Genomic DNA, 13,636 nt, shown 5'->3' with positions numbered 1-13,636 from the left:
CACCTCATACCCACACTGACACACTCCTCTCCACAGTCCCTCACCACCCCCTTCATCCCCCATTCACTGTCACTCCACACTGACACTCCACACCTCATACCCACACTGACACACTCCTCTCCACAGTCCCTCACCACCACCTTCATCCCCCCATTCACTGTCACTTTACACTGACACTCCACACCTCATACTGACACTGACACAGTCACTGTCCTACTGTGTTTCCATTGGCCCTGCTAGCTAGAAGGGTTCCCTTGTCAAGAGTCACATTGTCACTTTATCATCTCCTGTCAGGGTCACCCAATGTTCAGAAACTCCTGCACCCCACGTCACTTTGTCTACGTACAATCAGTCTATGTATAAAGGCAGCTGGACCGTCGCCAAGAGCAAGGAATACCTGATGTTCGATTGATATAAGTGCTGGGCAGTATTCAAAAGGTCAGGTACAGGCTGAATCGAGGTGCCAGGGTCCAGGCCCCAGAGCATATGGAGCCAATTGAACTTGATGTTTAGACGACGATTTGGGCACCAGGCCAGATCTAATAGGTCGGTGTGTTAGGGCCTGAGACGAGGGATGGGCCTATTCAGATGGCTGCTCCACGATGTTAACTCAGCTCTGCGTTGAACTATGGGACTCTCTTGTAGACCAGCTCAGAATGCCATTTGCCTGAGGTTACAGTTTGCATAAGGTGTTTTTCTCTTCTTGGCATGCTGGGTGATTGATGGTTTTCTTTAAATGGGTTCTTTTGGGTTTCTCTGTTTCACGGCTGCCTGTTTGGAAATGAATCTCCAGATTGTATAATGTATATAGGCATCTGTTAGTCTCATGAGACCAGGGATTTGCTCCTTGGAAGGTTTCCAGGGCACAGGCCTGGGCAATGTTGTATGGAAGACCGGCAGTTACCTATGCTGCAAGTCTCCCCTCTCCACGCCACTGATGTTGTCCAAGGGAAGGGCATTAGGACCTGTACAGCTTGGCACCGATGTCGTCGCAGAGCAAAGTGTGGTTAAGTGCCTTGCTCAAGGACACACAAGCTGGCTCAGCCAAGGTTCGAACTAGCGACCTTCAAATCACTAGACGACCGCCTTAACCACTTGGCCACGCACCAAGTATACATATATATAATGTATATATACTTCGATAATAAATGTACTTTGAAGTTTGAATCTAATCTTATGTATAATGGCCACACGTAACAGTTACCTGTACATTGTGTTTTACAGGATGGTGTTTATATTTATTGTGTTTTTTTTATGCTGCGTCGAATCCAGAGTAAAAATGATTTTGATCTCCCTTATATTTGTGTACTGAAGAGAGACAATAAACAATCTTCAATTTTGAACCTTGTTTGCTTATACAACAGCTACCCCAGTTAACTGGGTGATATGTCTCCATGAAAGGAGGTGGAAGGTGCTTCTCCCCTCTGCTAGCCTGCAGGTCGCCCTTGGGCAAGGTGTGGCACCTGCTTAGCGCCCCATTCAGGGTCATGTGAAGCCATGGGAGCAGGTGGTGGATGGTCGTATGAGCAGCTGGTGCAGATCACAAGTCCTGGTTATGTGGCCACTGACACCAGGCAGACAATCTCTGAAGAGTATTGATAATGGCTGGGGTCACCCGTCTTGTAAAGATACTGCCCTGAGGAAGGCAATGGTAAACAGCTTCTGTAGAAAAGTTTGCCAAGAACGATGATGGTCATGAAAAGACCAAGATCACCCATGTCATACAACACGACACATAATGATGATAATGATGCCATTTAAATAGAACCCAAACTTTAACCAAATTGTCCACCAGTGGCTTACTCACTTCGATTGAGTGCATTCTGCAGTTTTAAGTTCCCGAGTGTCGGCCTCTTTGAAGACCTATCCTGGGCCCAACATATTGATGCAGCTACAAAGAAAGCACAACAGTGGCTACACTTCATTAGGAGTTTGCGGAGACTTGGTATGTCAGCAAAGACTCTCGCAAATTTCTACAGTTGTACCGCAGAGAGCTTTATAACTGGTTGCATCACCGCGCGGTACGGAGGGGCCACTGAACAGCACCAGAAAAGGCTGCAAAGGGCCGAAAACTCAGCCAGCTCCATAATGGGACCCAGCATCAAGGGCATCCTCGAGGAGCAATGCCTCAAAAAGGCGGCATCCATCATTAAAGACCCCCGATACCCAGGCCGTTTCCTCTTCTCATTGCTACCATCAACTTGAAGATCCATGCTCAACATTTCAGGAACAGCTTCTTCCTCTCCACCACCAGATTTCTGAATGGACAAGGAATCTATGAGCACCACTGTAGATTTTTGCTTTCTTTTACACTATTTAATTTATATGTAAATTTATATATTTTTTAATTGTAATTTCTGGTTTTTATTATTATGTATTACAATGTACTGCTGCCACAAAACAATAAATTTCATGACATATTCCAGTGATATTAGACCGACTATTGGCCGGTCACCTGCAAATAATTTTTAAAGAACCTTATATGAACTTGAAGATGAGGATGGTGGAATCTGCATTGCCTTGAACCAACAATTATACTTGCAATAGATAGCATATTTGGAACGGGCTTCCGGGGAGATAGGAAACAAGAGAATGGAGTTCAGTTCCGTGGTTACAGGGTGAGGTAGGTTGGCAAGAATCCTGGCGTTTAATGGGGCAGGAGACAGGGTGGTCTCGAACACAGGAGATTCTGCAGATGCTGGAAATCTAGAGTAACACACACAAAATGCTGGAGGAACTCAGCAGATCAGGAGAGAAATAAATTGTATTTTGGGCTGAGACCCTACATCTGGACTTATCAGGATGTTACTGACAGGAGTAGTCTCGATCTCAGTGAGAGCATCCTTGAATTCTTCAGACTTGGAAGCGTTCAGACTCTTTCCCACCAATGAGATGAGGGTGAATGCGATGTGGTGAGTGCTTCTGTTGGCAGGAGATGTGGACGCAGATTCCAAGTGTACCTTATAATTGGCAGTGAACCACATTAACGTTGGGATCACAATGATAACAACAGGTCCTCCCTGTTTTCCCCTGATACCTCCTGCCCTTTGAAAAGTACAGCTAGGTACCTGTAGTCCATCAAGTTCATAAGGACATAAGAAATAGGAGCAGGGGTTGACCATCAGGCCTGTAGTGCCTGCTCCACCCTTCAATGAGATCATGGCTGAGCTGGCCATGGACTTAGCTACACTTTTTCTTCATCACCCGTAATTCCCCTACAATCCAAAACTCTATCTAGCTGTATCTTAATTAAAGTTCAAGTTCATTGTCACCTGACTGTACAGATATACAACCAAATGAAACAATGTTCCTCCAGACCATGGTGTACTCACAATTCATATATCACACACAGCACATAAAGTATTATCGTAAATCAGTTCATAAAATATAACTCGAAACACACAGAGCGCACAGCACAGGTAAACAGTAAATATGTCAGTACCTCCAGTTGAACTCTGTCTTTCTGTATGTTTCCCCCTAGCTGTCATTCTCTGTTTTCTATTGCCATGTGTCCCTGTCCCTGTCCCTGCTCTACTCCGGCCCCTGTATTTCTGAGTACTCCAACTCTCACCTATTTCTTATTATTACCTGTTTTGCTGCCACCTGTGTCTCATTGTACTCCACCTATCATCTGCCTCTCTGTGTATTGCGCAGAGTATGTTAGTCCTTGTTCTCACCTGTGTTTTGCCAGATTGTGCCAGTGAGTTTTCCTGAGCCTTTCCAGCATTCATATCTAAACTTTGTCCTTCTGAGCATCAACGCTGCCTGTTTATCTTGATTGTTCTACTTTTTGAGTCTCCCTGTTTCCTGATTCCGATTTGTGGTTTTCTCTGGATTTTTGGATCTCTGCCTGAACTTTGATGATGACTTTGTTACCCCTCTGGATCTGCTACTCAATAAATATCAGTGTGCACAGTACTTGGTTTGCGATTGGGTCCCTGCTCCAGTGCCCTGACAAAACAGTAAACAGCTCACTGCCCTAGTGACGAGACCTCGGTGGTGACAGGATATACATTAATCTCACAGCCTAAGGGAGGATCCTGTTACCCATATTTAATGAGGTAGACTCTACCACCTCCTTGCGCAGATTTGTTACTCTCTGGAAAAAGCAGTTCCTTTTTATCACCGTCCTTAATCTACTCCTCGAACTTTGAGGCTCTGTCCCCTCGTTCTAGTCTCATCGACCAGTGGAAATGTTTCTGCCTCTATCCAATTGCCACCTGTTTTCCCACCACTCTTCCCTCTGAGTGAGGGAGGTGGGGAGTGGCGAGTGAGGGGGTGGGTGGTGCCTTAGCAAGTAGGATGAACAAACTCCTCACAGACAGAAGTGGGAATTGAACCCTAATCAGTAATTGCTGGCACTGTAAAGCATTATGCTAGTTACTGTGCTGCCCAATCAGGGGAAGGCAGGAAAATGGGCTTGAAAGGAACAAATAAATCAGCTATGAATGAATCTTGGCTTCGAGGCCAAGAAGCCTGCAGACGGTGCGTGAGCCCGTGATTGACTCCATTTCTCGCTGATCTTACTGAGCCGAGGAAGATTGGAAGCATTGAGGCTAGAGCGGAAGGTGTGTGGTTGTTCTGCGCTGTCTATCAGCCTCTTGCTCGCTGCCGCCAAAGGAAGACCCCTGTGTTCGAATACTCTCGCTCTCCCTCGATGCTGATGGAGGATGGTGCTGGAGTCCTGGGTCTTGGGAAAGATTTAAATGATGAGGTTTGTGGATTGAACTCTAGTTCACGTTACGATGTGTTTCTGGTTTCTGGTCACTCCTTTTCTCGTTGCTGTTTTGAGCAGTTTTGAATTGGAGTGGCCTTTAGGTAATGAACACTGGATATGCCTGGACCCTTTTGAATTGGTGTTTTATTTTCTATGCTTTTCACTCGTTTATTTTGTTGCTGTTTGCACGATTTGTTTCTTTTGCACATTGATGGAGTTGATGTTTTTCTTTGAACAGGTTCCATGGTTTTCTTTGTTTCGTGGCTGTCTGTGGGGAAGATGAATCTCGGGGTTGTATGTTGCATACGCACTTTGATAATAAATGTTCTTTGAATCACAGAGCAAATTTGATAGGCCGAATGGCATAATTCAGCTCTGATTTCTTATGGCCCCCAGTCAGGACAGTGAAAAGTGACTGTAAATAGAGGTAGTGTGTGGTAATTATTCATTAGTCTGCCACAAATGGTAACAGTGTGCCTCCCTTGTCCTGCCCTAGATGCTGCCTGGCCTGCTGCATTCACCAGCAACTTTGATGAGTGTTGCTTGAATTTCCAGCATCAGCAGAATTCCTCGTGCTTGCGTTTTTAAATGCAGGTACCTTTTTTTTTTAACCATTTATCCTTTCATAACCCAGCTATGAGGAGTTAGCCTGGATGGAGGAATGCCAAGACACTCAAATCAAGTCACCAAAGACTGCAGCAAATTTCTACAAATATACCATAGACAGCATTCTGTCCCCTTGCATTACAGTCTGGTATGGAGGGGCCACAGTGCAGGATCGGATAAAACTACAGAGGAAAACATTGCTGGCTGTCCATGTCTTTCAAGATCTTGTTCACCTCTCTCAAATTGCTTCTTATCATCCTTCGTTCCAAAGAGCAGAGCTCTAAAGCTAGCTCAACCTTTCCACATAAAATAGGTTCTCTAGCTTCAGGTAATCCTGGTAAATCTCTCTAAGGCTTCCACGTCCTTCTTATAAGGAGGTTTTCCTAACCGAATACAATGCTCCAGGTGTGACCAAACTGGATTTTTATAAAGTTACAGCATTACCTTGCAGTTCTTGAACTCAATCCCCTGACTCATGAGGACCAACACACCATATGAATTGTTAACCATGCTATTAACTTGCACAGCAACTTTGAGGGATCTATGGATCTGGACTAGAAGACCCCTCTATTCCTCCATGCAGCAAACAATCCTGCCATTAACCTTGTACTCTGCCTATGAGTTTGACCTTCCAAATGTATAACTGCCATCCGATTTCTAAATGGACTCTGGACCCATGAACACATCACCACTTATTTTTATTATTTCTGTTTTTGCATTACTTATTTTAACTTAAGTATTTAATATATACATATATAATTACTCTAAATCAGTTTTTTCTATATTATTATTGCATTGTACTACTGTTGCAAAGTTAACAAATTTCATGACACATGCCAGTGATATTAAACCTGATTCTGATTCTGACTTGATAGTTTGCTGGATTGAGCTCTCCCTGCCACTGATCAGGCTGGTTCTACATCCTGTCTATATCCTGTTGTATCCTATGACAACCTTCCGCACTATCCGCAACACCTTTGATCTTCATGGCATCTGCAAGCTTACCAATCCACCCCGCCACTTCCCGGTCCAAGTTATTTATAAGTAGGCACTGAACAGGAAGCTGCACTGGAACAGATCAGATGAGCAGAGTGTGGGGCGATTACCCGGAGGGTGATTAAATGTGGGGCTTTCTCCCCCAGGAGTGGTTGCCACTCTATCTGTTGCTGTGTTTTATCATCTTTCCTTGTTTTTAAAGGTGAAGACTATTTTAAAAATGGGGTGAATTTCAAAATTCAGATGTGCAAAGGGACTTGGGAGTCCTTGTGCAGGATTCCCTAAAGGTTTACTTGCAGGTTGAGTCAGGACTAGAATACAAGGATAAGGATGTGATGCTGGGGTTTGATAAGCCATTGGTCTGATCGCACTTGGAATATTTTGAGCAGTTTTGGTCCCTTATCTAAGAAGCAATGTGCTAACTTTAGAGAAGGTCCGGAGGAGGTTCATGAGAATGATCCCAGGAATGAAAGGGTTAACATATAACTAGTGTTTAATAGCTCTGGGCCTGTACTCACTGGAGTTTAGAAGAATGAGTGGGGATCTCATTGAAACCTATTGAATATTGAAAGGTTTAAATAGAGTGAACGTGGAAGATGTTTCCTATGGTGGGTGAGTCTATGGCCAGAGGGCACAGTGGCAGAATAGAGGGACGTATTTTTAGAACAGAGGTGAGGGAACATTTCTTTAGCCAAAGTGTGGTGAATCTGTGGAATTCATTGCCCAGGTGGCTGTGCGTGCCAAGTCATTGGATATATTTAAGACACTGGTTGAGAGGTTCTAGATTAGTCAGGGCATGAAAGGTTACTGGGAGAAGGCAAGAGACTGGGGCTGAGATGGAAATGGATCAGCCGTGATGAAATGGTGGAGCAGACTTGATGGGCAAAATGGCCCAATTCTGCTCCTATATCTTATGGTTTTATAGTTAAGACATTTTTTGAAGGCAGCATCCATCATTAAGGGGCCCCATCACCAAGAACATGCCCTCTTCTCATTGCTACCGTCAGAGAGGAGGGAGAGGAGCCTAAGGATGCACACTCAATGCTTCGGGGACAGTTTCTTCCCTTCCCCATTTATCGCTGAACAATCCATGAACCCATGAACACTAACTCACTCTTTTACCCTCGTTTTGCACTACTTGATCTTTTACTTATTGTAATTTGTAGTAATACTTAATGTATTGCATTGTGCTGCTGCCACAGAACAACAAATTTCATGACACACGTAAGTGATATTAAACCTGATTCCGATTCAAGTGAGTCAAGTTGAGTTTATTGTCCTGCGTCAGGGACAGGTACGAAGTAACACTTGCGGCGGCATCGCAGGCTCAGAGATTCAGACAATGCACAGCATATAAAATATACCTTCTGACCATCGCCACTTCTTACAGATGCACCACAGCCAGGTGTACCACACCTTCAGAAAGTTATTGTTCTGCCTGTGACCGCAAGAAAGTGCAGAGCGTTGTGGATACAGCTCAGCGCATCACAGAAACCAGTCTGTCTGTTCTCCCACTGCCTCAGGAAAGCAGCCAGGGTAAGCAAAGACCTCCCTGCACCCCTGGCATTCTCTGTCCTTTCCCCGGCCATTGGGCAGAAAAGGCGTGAAAACGTGTACCTCCAGCCCTCGATCCCACCATTCAAAGTTGAAAAGTACATTTATTATCAAAGTACATTATACAACCTCGAGTTTCATCTCCTAACAGGCAGCCAGAAAACCCAAAAGAAACCATAAGAAGGAGACCAACAAACAGCCAACGTATAGAGAGAGAAAACCAAATCGTACAACCAATAAAAGTAAGCAAATAGCACGTAGAATGGAAGTGAGTCCTCAAGCACAAAGCCTGGAGCAGCCAGACCAGGATACAGCGTCAGCCTCAGATCAGTGACGAGCAGAGTAATCGTCACGGACTAGTAAGCAGAACCAGCCCGACCCTCGCCTCTGGCCCTGACACCTTGTCTTTTCAATCCATCTGGCCTGGCGTTTAAATCGTCCAAACACGGGGTCGTTCCTCGCTCTAACACGGGCTCTGTCGCATCGATATGCTCTGGGTCTGGACACTGTCGCCACGTTTTGGCCCGAACCCAATTTCCATCAGATCAACTTCATTCTCGATTTAGGTGAGTGGGCACCGAATCTGAAACTCCTCCACTCTGCTGGCCCCTACTTGGCCTTGAATATCCCTCGACCTCACCCTGACTTCACCTCGCACCCATACACTTCAACCCTCGCCTTGACTTCACTTGCCTCTTCATTGTTTGCCGTGATCATTTACCATAATTTTTACAGAAAAAGTGTTATAAGAGTCTCGTACAATAAAGATATATTCTTCATTTGCAGTCTACCTTGTCATGGCACCTGCACCTTACTCTCTGCCTGCACTGCACTTTCTCAGTAACTGTAACACTTTATTCTGCATTCTGTAATCGCTTTTCCCTTTGTGCAAGCTAATGTACACAATGATCCATACGAATGGCTTGCAAAACAAAACTCATAAATTCATTATTATTAATAATATCAAATTTGTTACCAAAAACGAACTGTTCGTTCGCTCGTTATGTGCCTTGTAGTATGACATAGGTGATCATGGTCCTTCCATGACCATGATTGTTCTTGGCAAATTTTTCTGCAGAAGTGGTTTGCCATTGCCGCCTTCTGGGCAGTGCCTTTACAAAACGGGTGATTGCATCCATTATCTCTTCAGAGATTGTCCGCCTGGTATCAGTGGTCACATAGGACTTGTGAAATGCACCAGTTGCTGATATGACCATCCACCACCAGCTCCCATGGCTTCTCAAGACCCTGATCGGGGAAGTGGGGGAGCTAAGCAGATGCTGCACCTTGTCCAAGGGTGACCCGCGGGCTAGTGGAGGGAAGGAGCACCTTACACCTCCTTTGATAGAGACGTATCTCCAACTCGTCACCCATCAATTACAGTTAACAGAATTATATTCAAAACTTTAACAGAATACAAGATAGAAGTTATCAAAGACAGTGAAGAGAAAATAAAAAGACTGTGTAAAAACAAGCAAAAAATAACACAAAGATGTTGTGTGCTTCTATTGCCAGTGGTTTTGTGCTGACAAGTGACCTACAAAAATGGTTATCTCACCAGCTAGGGATTTACAACGTAAGCAGCCAGCATGAACAGTCGGCAGGAATGTGGTGGCTTGTGGAGTTCTGGGAGTCAATGACGAAAGGGCAGAGAGTTGGGATCTGTGCCGGGAGATTCAAGGAGGTGGTTAAACGGGCCGCTTGGAACTGGAACCTATAACAAGTGCCTGTCAACGTTGAATTAGACACTCAACGGGGAACAGGATAAACACTCAGGCTGCAAAATAAAAAGAAATAATTTTCACAGCCTCTCAAACAATCTCACAGTCAATTAGTTCAATATCAGGTTCAAGTAAATTTATTATCAATGTATGTACATGTCACCATATACTACCCAGAGACTCATTTTCATTCAGGCATTCAGAGAGGAACAGAGAAATATATACAGATAAATTATATACAGAGACCGACAAGCATCCAATGTCAAAAGAATACAAACTGTGCAAAAAAAAAACCAAATGATGAATTAATTATTTAACAGGACCAAAAGAAGCTGCAGAGGGTTCTAAATTTAGTCGGCTCCATCTTGGGTACCAGCTTACAAAGTACCCAGGACATCTCTGAGGAGCAGTGTCCCAGAAAGTCAGCGTCTATTGCTAAGGACCTCCAGCACCCAGGGCATGCCCTTTTCTCACTGTTACCATCAGGTAGGAGGTACAGAAGCCTGAAGGCACACACTCAGCGATTCAGGAACAACCTCTTCCCCTCTGCCATCCGATTCCGAAATAGACATTGAACCCTTGGACGCTACCTCACTTTTATAATATATACTGTTTCTGTTTTTGCACAATTTTTAACCTATTCATATATATACTATAATCGGTTTATTTATTTTTATTTCTTCCATATTATATATCGCATTGAACTGCTGTTGCTAAGTTAACAAATTTCACAACACATGCCGGTGATAATAAACCTGATTCTGATTCTGAAATAAATAAATAGATCAACGGGAACATAAAAGCAAGGAGTAATGCTGAGGCTTTATACAGTACAGGTTCGAAAGCTTATAGAGTATTGTGAGCAATTCTGGGCCCCTTTTGTCAGGAAGGGTGTGCTGAGGATGTTCACAAGAATAATCCCAGAAATGAAAGCCTGAAAGAGGAGCACTTCAAGTGTTTAAAATCTCGAGGGTCTCTACTCAATGGAGTTCAGAAGGATGAAGTGTGGTGGTGGGGGAAAAATCTCATTGAAACTGATCTGATTCTGAAAGGCCCGGATAGAGTGGATGAGGAGTGAATGTTTCCTATACTGCAAGAGTCCAGGATCAGAGGACACAGCTCAGAATAGAGGGACACCCTTTCAGAACTGCAATATGGAGGAATTTCTTTAGCCAGAGGGAGGTGAATTTGTGGAGTCCATTGTCACACGGATATGAAGGCCAAGTCATTGGGTATATATAAGGTATAGATAGATAGGCTTTTGAAAAGTAAGGGGATGAAGAGTTACCAGGAAAAGGCAGGAGCCCGGGGATGAAAATAATCCTATGGGGTCACGGGGAGAACAGCAGAGCAGACTTGATGACAGAGACTCGATGGGCCGAATAGCCTAATGGGCTACATCTTATGAGCTTATGATGTAGATCTTAGTAAGATGGTTTAGAATCACAGAGTCACAGAGCAAATGGCCCTTCGGCCCAGTGAATCCATGCTGACCATGGATTCAAGGGCAACACAGTAGTGTGGTGGTTAGCATAACAGGAGGCCGCTCCAGGAACACTGGATATAGTATATAACTCCACCAGACTCGCAGGTGAAATGTCGCCTCCTGTTTGGGGCCCTGTTCTCAGCAGGTCAGGTAGCGTCAATGGAGAGGAAACCCTTAAACCCTTCCACAAATGCAGCTTGATCTTCTGAGTTCTTCCAGCCATATCTGTTGTAATTTCAGATTGTCGACATCTGCAGATTCAGAATCAGTTTTGTTATCACCAGCGTACGTCGTGGAATTTGTTGTTTTGCAGCAGCTGTGCAGTGCAATACATAAAATATGGTATAAGTTACAATAAGAGGTACACACACATACTGTATATATAAATTCATTAAATATGTCGTGTATAAAGAGCAAGAGTAATGAGGTACTGTTCATGGGCTCATGGATAGATCAGATTCATGGCGGAGGGGAAGGAGCCGTTCCTAAAAAATTGGCTAAATGCCGTCAGGCTCCTGTTCCTCCTCCTTAATGGTAGCAATGTGAAGAGAGCACGTCCTGAAGATGGGGTTCTTAATGATGGATGCTGTCTTTTTGAGGCGTCGCCTTTTGAAGATGTCCTCGATGCTGGGGAGACTCGTGCCCGTGATGGAGCTGGCTGAGTTTACAACTTTCGGCATCTTCTCCCGAACCTGGCAGAGGTTGCAACCCGTCAGAATGATCTTCATGGTACATCTGTAGAAATTTGCAGGAGTCTTTGGTGACATACCAAATCTCCTCAAACTCCTAATGAAGTACAGCCACTGGTGTGCCTTCTTTGTAATTGTGTCAATATTTTGGGTCCAGAACAGATCTTCTGAGGTGTTGAGACTCTGGAACTTGAAAGTTATTTATAGACAATAGACAATAAGGTGCAGGAGTAGGCCATTCGGCCCTTCAAGCCAGCACCGCCATTCACTGTGATCATGGCTGATCATCCACTATCAGTATCCAGTTCCTGCCTTATCCCCATAACCTTTAATTCCACTATCTTTAAGAGCTCTATCCATCTCTTTTTTGAAAGCATCCAGAGACTTGGCCTCCACGGCCTTCTGGGGCAGAGCATTCCATATATCCACCACTCTCTGGGTGAAAAAGTTTTTGCTCAACTTCGTTCTAAATGGCCTACCCCTAATTCTTAAACTGTGGCCTCTGGTTCTGGACTCACCCATCAGCGGGAACATGCTTCCTGCCTCCAGCGTGTCCAATCCCTTAATAATCTTATATGTTTCAATAAGATCCCCTCTCAGCCTTCTAAATTCCGGAGTATACAAGCCCAGTCGCTCCAATCTTTCGACCTATGACAGTCCCGCCATCCCGGGAATTAACCTTGTGAACCTATGCTGCACTCCCTGAATAGCAAGAATGTCCTTCCTCTAATTTGGAGACCAAAACTGCACACAGTACTCCAGGTGTGGTCTCACCAGGGCCCTGTACAGCTGCAGAAGGACCTCTTTGCTCTTATGCTCAATTCCCCTTGTTATGAAGGCCAGCATGCCAGTAGCTTTTCTTTGACTTTCAGTTCCTTCCTGTTGAGCCATTGGATGCTGTCTGATGTAACAGGTAAGAACAATAGCCTTCAATAAGTCTGCAAAAAGCAGTGATACAGCTAGTTCCTCACAGACAAAACCTTCCGCCACCACTGAGCACATCTACGTGGAGCACTGCCACAAAGAGTAGCATCCCCCACCACCCTGGTGATGCTCTCTTCTCACTACTACCATCGGGCAGCAGGTACAGAAGCTTCAGGTCCCACGCCACCAGCTTCAGGAACAGCTATTACCCCTCAGCCATCAGGCCCCTGAACCAACATGGATAACTTCACTCAGCTCAACTCTGAACTGATTCCACAACCCACAGGCTCACTTTCAAGGGCTCCACAACTCAGGTTCTCAGTATCATTTTATACTGGCACAATTTGTGTTCTTTTGTATATTGGTTGTTTGTCAGTCTTTATTTATGTATAGTCTTTCATAAATTCTATTTTATTTCTTTATTTTCCCTTGAATAGCTGCAAGAAAATGAAACACAGAGTAGTAAATGGTAATATATACGTACTTTTATATTAAATTTACTTTGACTTCCTTTTGGGACGTCAACAAACCAGAGTGTGGCTTTTAATGACAACATGATAATTTCATGGCTGCCATTGCCATTCCTGGATTTAGGTAATTAACTAAATTGTTGCGCATCTGCGGTGGGATTTGAACTCCAGATTAAGAAATGCACGAACCCATTTAACTAACCACTGTCCTACGTTACCCCGTCAGGCTTTATAAGGTATTGGTCATATCGCATTTGGGGTATTGTGAACAGTTTTGGGCGTCTTGTCGAGGAGAGGATTTATTCAGAGATACAGTGAGGAACAAGCCCTTCTGGCTCAATGAGCCACACTGCCCGGCAACCTATCCATTTAATACCAGCCTAATCACAGGACAGTTTACAATGACCCATTAACCTATTAACTGGCACGTTTTTGGACTGTGGGAGGAAACCGGAGCACCCGGAGGAACCACA

This window comes from Mobula birostris, chromosome 27 (genome assembly GCF_030028105.1).
Source record: "Mobula birostris isolate sMobBir1 chromosome 27, sMobBir1.hap1, whole genome shotgun sequence".
Taxonomy (NCBI): domain Eukaryota; kingdom Metazoa; phylum Chordata; class Chondrichthyes; order Myliobatiformes; family Myliobatidae; genus Mobula; species Mobula birostris.
The sequence above is the reverse complement of the archived record's forward strand: the minus strand, read 5'-3'. Positions refer to the sequence as shown.